The sequence below is a fragment of the Triticum dicoccoides genome, chromosome 7B (assembly GCF_002162155.2).
Source record: "Triticum dicoccoides isolate Atlit2015 ecotype Zavitan chromosome 7B, WEW_v2.0, whole genome shotgun sequence".
NCBI lineage: Eukaryota > Viridiplantae > Streptophyta > Magnoliopsida > Poales > Poaceae > Triticum > Triticum dicoccoides.
Window position 1 is genome coordinate 414587653 of NC_041393.1, and position 10360 is coordinate 414598012.

Below are 10360 nucleotides of genomic sequence, written 5' to 3' on the forward strand. Positions count from 1 at the left end.
GTAGGAGTAGTAGTAGCAACAGCAGTAGCAGTAGTAGTAGTAGTAGTAGTAGTAGTAGTAGTAGTAGTAGTAGTAGTAGTAGTAGTAGTAGTAGTAGTAGTAGGAGGAGGAGGAGGAGGAGGAGTAGCAGTAGCAGTAGGAGTAGCGGTAGCAGTAGCAATAGGAGTAGCAGTAGCAGTAGGAGCAGCAGCAGTAGCAGCAGCAGCAGTAGTAGTAGCAGCAGTGTAGTAGCAGTAGTAGCAGTAGAAATTCTTGATATACCACGCTCCCGGGTGGAACGAGGGGCGACCGGGGAACAATGGTGTTCTTTGTTGCCGTCAGAATCCATCTGATGGCGGCGGAAAGAGGCTCCTCATCCAGAGCTGGGGAAAAAAACGAGATTGATCTAGAAGAGATGCTCAAGAACATGGAGCTAGTTGACGAGGAGCAAGACGACGTCGTGATCGAGAAGTAGAGGGCGAATAAATTCGAATCAGAGGCCAGATGATTAGCAATCGCTCGGGTCAACACTGGTCACCCCTTTAGTTCTTAGTCATTTTTTGACACGATGAAGTTCATCTAGGGTTTGGCCCAGACCCCCAAATTTTGTGAGGCGGGAGAAAATCTCTTCATATTTCAGATGCATTGCCTCGGCGATTGGAGGAAAGTAGTTCATGGGGGGCAAAACTGATCCTGCTTCGGTTATTCTTGATGGGTTGTATGTTTGGGCGCAAATACACAGCGTCCCTGATATGTATCGCCATGTTGAAGTTGTTGATCAGCTGGATGCTCGCATTGGCAAGGTGAGAGAGGTCCAGCTCCGTCCAAACTTATATTTTGAGGGTGATTACGTCAGGGTCCGAGCGAGAATCCTTACAGCAAAACCACTAACCCGTTTTACACATCTCGCGGTGGAAGGAGAGGGACGACGTATGTTAATTGTGAGGTATGAAAAGATCCCTTTTTTGTGCCAAATCTGTCGGATGATGGGGCATAGTCATGAGGAGTGTAGTAATGGTGTTTGGAAGGAGGAGGACAAGAAGTGGGATCATTGGATGGTAGCTCAAAGGAGAACTATTTCGTACTCACAGCCATCTAGTGGTAGAGGGGCTTTTTTTTAGAATCACCGGGGGGAGCTCCCCGCCTGAATATATTACTCAAAGGCTGCCGAGGCAGCAAGTACAGAATTACATAGGCATGACGCAGCGTGTAGAGAGGCAGGAATGCCATGAGAATACGTCCTTCTTGTAACTTGTCTCCATGAGACGGTGTGACCAAAGATCCAAATCGGCAACAAGGGCCCTGAGGGTTATTACAGAACATTGATCAACACTCCTAAACAACATATCATTATGTGCTACCCAGATCTTCCATAGCAGTGACATGAGGACCAGAGACCATGCTTTTTGGGGAAGGTGATGGGGCAGAGGAGTATCCCAAAGCTCCTAGGGGTTCACCACTTCCATTGGTGCCTCTCCGATGATGCGTGAGTAGTTCTTTGTAGACCTACGGGTCTGTAGTTAGCAGCTAGATAGCTTCCTCTCTCTCGTTTGATTCTTTGTAGACCTACGGGTCTCTTGGAGATCCATATGATGTAACTCTTTTTGCGGTGTGTTTGTTGGGATCCGATGAACTTTGAGTTTATGATCAGATCTATGTTTTTATCCATGAAAGTTATTTGAGTCTTCTTTGATCTCTTATATGCATGATTGCTCATAGCCTTGTATTTCTTCTCCGATATTTGGGTTTTATTTGGCCAACTTGATCTATTTATCTTGCAATGGGAAGAGGCGCTTTGTAGTGGGTTCGATCTTACGGTGCTTGATCCCAGTGACAGAAGGGGAACCGACACGTATGTATCGTTCCTACTAAGGATAAAACGATGGGGTCTATTTCTACATAAATAGATCTTGTCTACATCATGTCATCATTCTTATTGCATTACTCCGTTTCTCCATGAACTTAATACACTAGATGCATGCTGGATAGCGGTCGATGTGTGGAGTAATAGTAGTAGATGTAGGCAGGAGTCGGTCTACTAATCTTGGACGTGATGCCTACATAATGATCATTGCCTGGATATCGTCATGATTATTTGAAGTTCTATCAATTTCCCAACAGTAATTTGTTCACCCACCGTTTCTATTTTCCTCGAGAGAAGCCACTAGGGAAACCTACGACCCCCAGGTCTCTTCTCAATATATTTTGCCTTTGCGATCTATCTTCCTTTGCTTTTATTTTTAGATCTATATTTCCAAAAACCCAAAAATACCTTGCTGCAATTTATTGTTATTTATTTTATCTCGCGTTCCCGTGAGATCTATTTATCCAAACTACTACGAAATTATCTATCCTTTTACCGGTGAGGGATTGACAACCCCTCTCTTACGCCGGGTTTGCGAGTATTTGTTCTTTGTGTGCAGGTGTTGTTTACGTAGTGTTGCTTGGTTCTCCTACTGGTTCGATAACCTTGGTCTCATCACTGAGGGGAAATACCTATCGCTGTTGTGCTGCATCATCCCTTCCTCTTTGGGGAAATACCGACATAGCTTCAAGCCGCATCAAAAAGAATTTTTGGCGCCGTTGCCGGGGAGACATCATCAACATCTACTAGGTTGCTAATCACAAATCTCGTCTCCTTGCAATTTACATTATTTGCCATTTGCCCCTCGTTTTCCTCTCCCCCACTTCACAAAAAATGCCGTCTTATTCGCCCCTTTTTTTCTTTTGTTGTTTTCTCGTCAAGTCTGTCGTTTGCTTGCAATTATGAGTGATCTCGGTATGGCACCAACAGATGATGGCCTAACTCCTAAGATTGGATGTACGGGAAATTTGGATGCTAAAACTTTTATCTTGGGGCAAGGAAATGTTATGGGAAAAGACATATCCAAGATTTTTCAATTGTGTTGGGAATCTAAGTCTTAATGATGCCCCTATACTTAAAACTACTAGATCTTATGCGGATGCTATCTCAGCACTAGTTCTGAAACTTGAAAGCAAATTTATCCGTACTCATCCTACTTTGCAAAGATTGTTTTTTGAGCTTCCCGTTATAAAGAATCCTAGGGCTAAAAAGTTGGCCACCCTTGTCCTTATGAATGAATTTTATTACATAATGCAGGAAACTAGGGAAATCTTTGATTTTTATGGTATGAATCGTGAAAAACCCATGATAGATGAAATTCTTTACAATAGTGATGATGGCTAAGGCATTTGCTTGGGGATAACAAAATCTTTGATGAGAATCTTAAAAAGGAAGTCCCCGTTTTAGATATAATCCAACAAGTTTTCAATAATGTTAATCAACACCACTCTTGGATTGTTGCTGGAAATCAAAGGGGATATGATGAAAACCAACTTAGGAATGCTAAGGTTTCTATGGATAATATGTTTTATGTTGTTTTTACAAAACCTCGTGACGAGAATACCCCTAAGGAAATTAAGAACAAGGATGACAACACTTAGATCCTTGCTTTATGCCTAGCTAGGGGCGTAAAACGATAGCACTTGTTAGGAGGCAACCCAATGAATAAAATTTATTTTACCTTATTTTTTCTGTTCTTGAGTGTTTGCACAATTATGCTACTGTTATGATTGTGTTTTTCATGTTTTAATTTGTGTGTGTGCCAAGTAAAGCCTTTAGGATCTTTTTGGGTGATAGTTGATTTGATCTTGCTGAAAAACAGAAACTTTTGACTCCAGTCCCCGGATTTCTAAAATTCACTAGAGCGTGATTTTAATCTGATTTTTTTACAGTAGATTGATATACAAATTTCCTGGGATGTCCTAATTTTTCAGAATTTTTAGAGGCGCGGAAGTATTCTAAGTTTTCAGATTGCTACAGACTATTCTGTTTTTGACAGATACTATTTTCTTTGCGTTGTGTGCTTGTTTTGATGATTCTGTGGTTTTCTTTAATGAGTTTTTGCCATAGAAAATTTATAACACAGTAGATATAATGCAAAAATAAAATATGAATTGGTTTGCAACAGTACTTAAAGTAGTGATTTGCTTACTTATACTAACGGATCTCACAAAGGTTTTGTTGAGTTTTGTGTGATTGAAGTTTTCAAGTTTTGGGTGATTTTACGATGGATGAAGGAATAAGGAGTAAGAAGAGCCTAAGCTTGGGGATGCCCATGGCATCCCAAGCTATTATCCAAAGAGAAACAAACAACTAAGCTTGGGTATGCCCCCGAGTGGCATCCTCTCTTTCTTCTAACAACCATCGGTATTTTACTCAAAGCTATATTTTTATTCATCACATACTATGAGTTTTGCTTGGAGCGTCTTGTATGATATGAGTCTTTGATTGTTTTGCTTTGTGTTTTTAGTCATCAATCCTTCCTGGAGACACCTATTTGAGTGAGCCAAAATTATATCATGACTCGTTAGAATTGCTCTCTATGATTCACTTAAATTTTTATGAGCTATGGATTTGCTCTAGTGCTTCACTTATATCTTTTTGAGCATGGTGTGCTTTAGTATTTTTGAAGAAATGCTCTCTTAATTCACTTAGATTTATTTGAGAGTTAGTAAATTTTTTAAGAAATTCTCTCTTGCTTCACTTAAATTATTCTGAGAGAAAGAAATATCATGCTCATGATCTTCACTTATATTTGTTTGAGCTTATCAAAAGCAATACATGAAAATTAGTCCCAAAGTGATAGATATCCAAGAAGGATATAATAAAAACTTTCATGAAGATCATTGGACAAAATAAACTTGATTCCTTGTAATAGTTTTTGAGATATGCTGATGTGATATGTGAGTCATGTTGATGAGTAATTGTGCTTTAGTAAGAATATTGGTGTTAAGGTTTGTGATTCCCTATGCAAGCACGAAAGTCAATAGTCATGCAATGAAATTACATCCTACTCGTGGTGCATTATTCGGTGTTAATTATGCTTAATGCTCGCTTATGAGATTATTTGTTTCTTGGTTGGTCGCTTCTCAATCTTTTTGCTAGCCTTCATTTTGCACTAAGTATGATCTCTACTTGTGCATCCAAATCCTTTAAACCAGTTTTTGCCACATGATTCCACTATATGTACCTATATGAGGTATTTCCATGTCGTTCTAAGCAAATTTGTATGTGACATCTCTAATTTCAAAATAAATTTCTCTTTTGTGTGCTCGTACCTCTCACGAGGCGGTGAGGGGTGGCCTATATTTTCCATGCTAAGATATGTTATTCTCACGATGAGTGTTTATTCACTTGTCATTGCACGAGAGTAAGGCAAAGGTATTAGGGATGCCCAGTCCCGAAATGAAAAATAAATTTACTTTATGTTGTCAAATAATAAATTCTTGGAAAGTGTTGGTATGGAGGGCACCCGTGGATACGGTTAGCCATGGAAAGTGAAAGTATGGTGGAAAAAGGAATAAACTTTATTTTCTGATTGGGAATCGCCTATGATATATCTAAGCATGGAAGGTGTGGGGAACTCTAAGTCGTTTTCGTTGGTGGGAAAAGTATACCTCCCAAAATGTTTTTATCTCTCAATTTTTTCGCTTTGAGCTCTGGCACCTCTACAAATCCCTACTTCCCCTCCAAGAAGGGCCTTTCTTTTACTTTATGCAATTTTTATTTTAAATTTGAGTCTCCATCTTCTCTTATAAAGCACCAACTAGGAGGCACTATGATCGTACTTGAGTATTGAGTGTAGCTAATATGCGAATGTGTTTCATGAATGGATCAATGATTGAGCATGATGGGCTAGGGATACCTTATTTTAGCGTTGATACTTTGACATGGTTGCTTGTTGATATGCTTGAGTATTCAAGTTATCATGTCAAAACTAGACTATTGCTTTGAACCATATAAAAGTCCAAATGTCCATGCTATAAAGAAAGAATATGATATGACATGTTAGGCAGCATTCCACATCAAAGATTATGTTTTTATCATTTACCTACTCGAGGACGAGCAGGAATTAAGCTTGGGGATGCTGATACGTCTCCAACGTATCTATAATTTTTGATTGGTCCATGTTGTTATATTATCATTCTTGGATGTTTTGTAATCATTTTATAGTCATTTTATATCATTTTTGGTACTAACATATGGACATAGTGCCAAGTGCCAGTTGCTGTTTTTGCATGTTTTTTACATCAAGGAATATCAGTACCAAACGGAGTCCAAACGCAGCGAAACTTCATGGAGAATTTTTATGGACCAGAAGGCACCCAATGGGCCAAAGCAGCACCTAGGGGGCTCCAAGGGGAGCACAACCCACCAGGGCGTGCCTGGGGGCCCAGGCGCGCCCTGGTGGGTTGGGCCCACCTCGGGCCCCCTCTACATCGACTCTTTGCTCTATAAATACCCCAATATTATAGAAACCCTAGGGGAGTCGACAAAATATTGATCCAGCCGTCGCAGAGTCCAAAACCACCAGATCCAATCTAGACACCATCTCGGAGGGGTGCATCATGTTCATTTGTGCCTCTCCGATGATGCGTTAGTAGTTCTTTGCAGACATACGGGTCCGTAGTTAGTAGCTAGATGGCTTCCTCTCTCTCGTTTGATTCTCAATACAATGGTCTCTTGGAGATCCATATGATGTAACTCTTTTTGCGGTGTGTTTGTTAGGATTCGATGAACTTTGAGTTTATGATCAGATCTATCTTTTTATCCATGAAAGTTACTTGAGTCTTCTTTGATATCTTATATGCATGATTACTTATAGCCTCGTATTTCTTCTCCGATATTTGGGTTTTGTTTGGCCAACTTGATCTATTTATCTTGCAATGGTAAGAGGTGCTTTGTAGTGGGTTTGATCTTACGGTGCTTGATCCCAGTGACAGAAGGGGAACCAACACGTATGTATCGTTGCTACTAAGGATAAAATGATGGGTCTATTTCGACATAAATAGATCTTGTCTACACAATGTCATCGTTCTTATTGCATTACTCCGTTTCTCCAGGAACTTAATACACTAGATGCATGCTGGATAGCGGTCGATGTGTGGAGTAATAGTAGTAGATGCAGGCAGGAGTCAGTCTACTAATCTTGGACATGATGCCTATGTAATGATCATTGCCTGGATATCGTCATGATTATTTGAAGCTCTATCAATTGCCCAACAGTAATTTGTTCACCCATCGTTTGCTATTTTTCTCGAGAGAAGCCACTAGTGAAACCTACAGCCCTCTGGTCTCTTCTCAATATATTTTGCCTTTGCAATCTATTTTCCTTTGCTTTTACTTTCAGATCTATATTTCCAAAAACCCAAAAATACCTTGCTGCAATTTATTGTTATTTATTATATCTCACGTTCTCACGAGATTTATTTATCGAAACTACTACAAAATTATCTATCCTTTTACCCGTGAGGGATTGACAACCCCTCTCTTACGTCGGGAGTATTTGTTCTTTGTGTGCAGGTGTTGTTTACATAGTGTTACTTGGTTCTCCTACTGGTTCGATAACCTTGGTCTCATCACTGAGGGAAATACCTACCGCTGCTGTGCTACATCATCTGTTCCTCTTTGGGGAAATACCAACATAGCTTCAAGCCGCATCAGTTAGTTGCGGGATGATGCATTATGGAACGAGTAAAGAGACTTGTCGGTAACGATATTGAACTAGGTATGAAGATACCGACGATCAAAACTCGGGCAAGTAACATACCGACGACAAATGGAATAACATATGTTCTCATTATGGTTTGACCGATAAAGATCTTCGTAGAATATGTGGGAGCCAATATGAGCATCCAGGTTCCGTTGTTGGTTATTGACCAGAGAGGTGTCTTGGTAATGTCTACATAGTTCTCGAGCCCATAGGGTCCGCACGCTTAACGTTCAATGACGATTTTGTATTATATGAGTTATGTGATTTGGTGACCGAATGTTGTTTGGAGTCCCTGATGAGATCACGGACATGACGAGGAATCACGAAATGGTCGAGAGATAAAGTTTCATATATAGGACGATAGTATTCAGACACCGGAAGTGTTCTGGGGGTACCGGGTATGTATCGGGTCACCGGAAGGGGTTCCAGGCATCCCCCCGGCAACTACATGGGCTTAACGGGCCAAGAAGGGGACAAACCTGCCCCTAGGGGTTTGGTGCGCCCCATGCAGGCCAAAATAAGGGGGAAGGAAAGAGGATAAGAGGGAAAGGAAGGGAATGGATTCAGCCTCCCCCTTTCTTCTCTCCTCCCTCCTCCCTCCTCCTTCATTTCCCCTCAGAATGAATATGGAAGGGGGGAAGCCGAATTGGGAGGCGCCCAAGTAGGATTCCTCCTACTTGGGGCGCCCCCTTGGCTTCCTCTCCTCCCCTCCAACCTATATATATATATGAGGGGGCACCACTAGAAGATACAACATTGATTCCTAGCTATGTGCGGCGCCCACCTCCACAGTTACGTCTCCGGTCATATTCTCGTAGTGCTTAGGCAGAGCCCTACGTGGATCACTTCACCATCACCATCGTCACGCCATCGTGCTAACGGAACTCATATACTTTCTCGATGCTCTACTGGATCAAGAGTTCAAGGGACGTCATCGAGCTGAACGTGTGCAGAACTCGGAGGTGCCGTATGTTTGGTACTTGATCGGTCGGAACGAGAAGAAGTTCGACTACATCAACCGCGTTGTCAAACGCTTCCTCTTTCGGTCTACGAGGTTACGTAGAAACACTCTCCCCCTCTCGTTGCAATGCATGTCCTAGATAGATCTTGCGTGATCGTATGATTTTTTTTTGAAATTGCATGTTCCCAATAGTGGCATCATGAGCCAGGTCTATGGGTAGATGATATGTACGAGTAGAACACAAAAGAGTTGTGGGCGGTGATCGCCATACTGCTTACCACCAATGTCTTATTTTGATTCGGCGGTATTGTTGGATGAAGCAGCCCAGACCAACCTTACATGACCATGTTCATGAGACTGGTTCCGCTGACAGACATGCAACTAGTTTTGCATAAAGGTGGCTGGCAGGTGTCTGTTTCTCCTACTTTAGTTGAATTGAATTTGGTTGCGGACGGTCCTTGTTGAAGGTTAAAACAATAAACTTGATAAATCACTGTTGTGGTTTTGATGCGTAGGTAATAACGGTTCTTGCTAGAAGCCCGTAGTAGCCACGTAAAACTTGCAACAACAAAGTAGAGGACGTCTAACTTGTTTTTGCAGGGCATGTTGTGATGTGATATGGTCAAGACATGATGTGATATACGTTGTTGTATGAGATGATCATGTTTTGTAAGTTATGGGCAACCGACAGGAGCCTTATGGTTGTCTCTTTATTGTATGAAATGCAAACGCCATGTAATTGCTTTACTTTATCACTATGAGTTAGTGATAGTCGTAGCAATAGTTGGCGAGACGACCACGACGCAATGATGGAGATCAAGGTGTCGAGCCGGTGACAATGGAGATCATGACGATGCTTTGGAGATGGAGATCAAAAATACAAGATGATGATGGCCATATCATGTCACATATTTTGATTGCATGTGATGTTTATCTTTTATGCATCTTATTTTGCTTAGATGGACGGTAGCATTATAAGATGACCCCTTCACTAAATTTCAAGGTGTTCTCCCCGAGTATGCACTGTTGCGAAAGTTTGTCATTTCGAGACACCACGTGATGATTGGGTGTGATAGACTCTACGTTCACATACAACGGGTGTAAGACAGTTTTACACACGTGAAATACTTGGGTTAAACTTGACGAGCCTAGAATGTACAGACATGGCCTCGGAACACTGGAGACCGAAAGGTCGAACATGAATCATATAGTAGATATGATCAACATAGAGATGTTCACCATTGATGACTACCCCATCTCACGTGGTGATCGGACATGGGTTAGTTGATTTGGATCACGTATCACTTAGATGACTTGAGGGATGTCTATTTAAGTGGGAGTTCTTAAGTAATTTGATTAATTGAACTTTAATTTATCATGAACTTAGTCTTGATAGTATTTACAAATTATGTTGTAGATCAATAGCTCGCGTTGTAGCTCCCCTATGTTTTTATGTTCCTAGAGAAAAATAAGTTGAATGATGATAGTAGCAATGATGCAGTTTTGGTCCGTGATCTGAGGATTATCCTCATTGCTACACAGAAGAATTATGTCCTCGATGCACCGCTATGTGACAAACCTATTGCAGGAGCAGATTCAGACGTTATGAACGTTTTGCAAGCTCGTAATGATGACTACTTGATAGTTTAGTGTGGCATACTTTACGGTTTAGAATCGGGGCTGCAAAGATGCTTTAAATGCCACGGGGCATATGAGATGTTCCAAGAGCTGAAATTGGTATTTCAGACTCATGCCTGTGTCAAGAGGTATGAGACCTCAAAGAAGTACTTAGCCTACAAGATGAAGGAGAATAGCTCAGTCAGTGAGCATGTGCTCATAATGT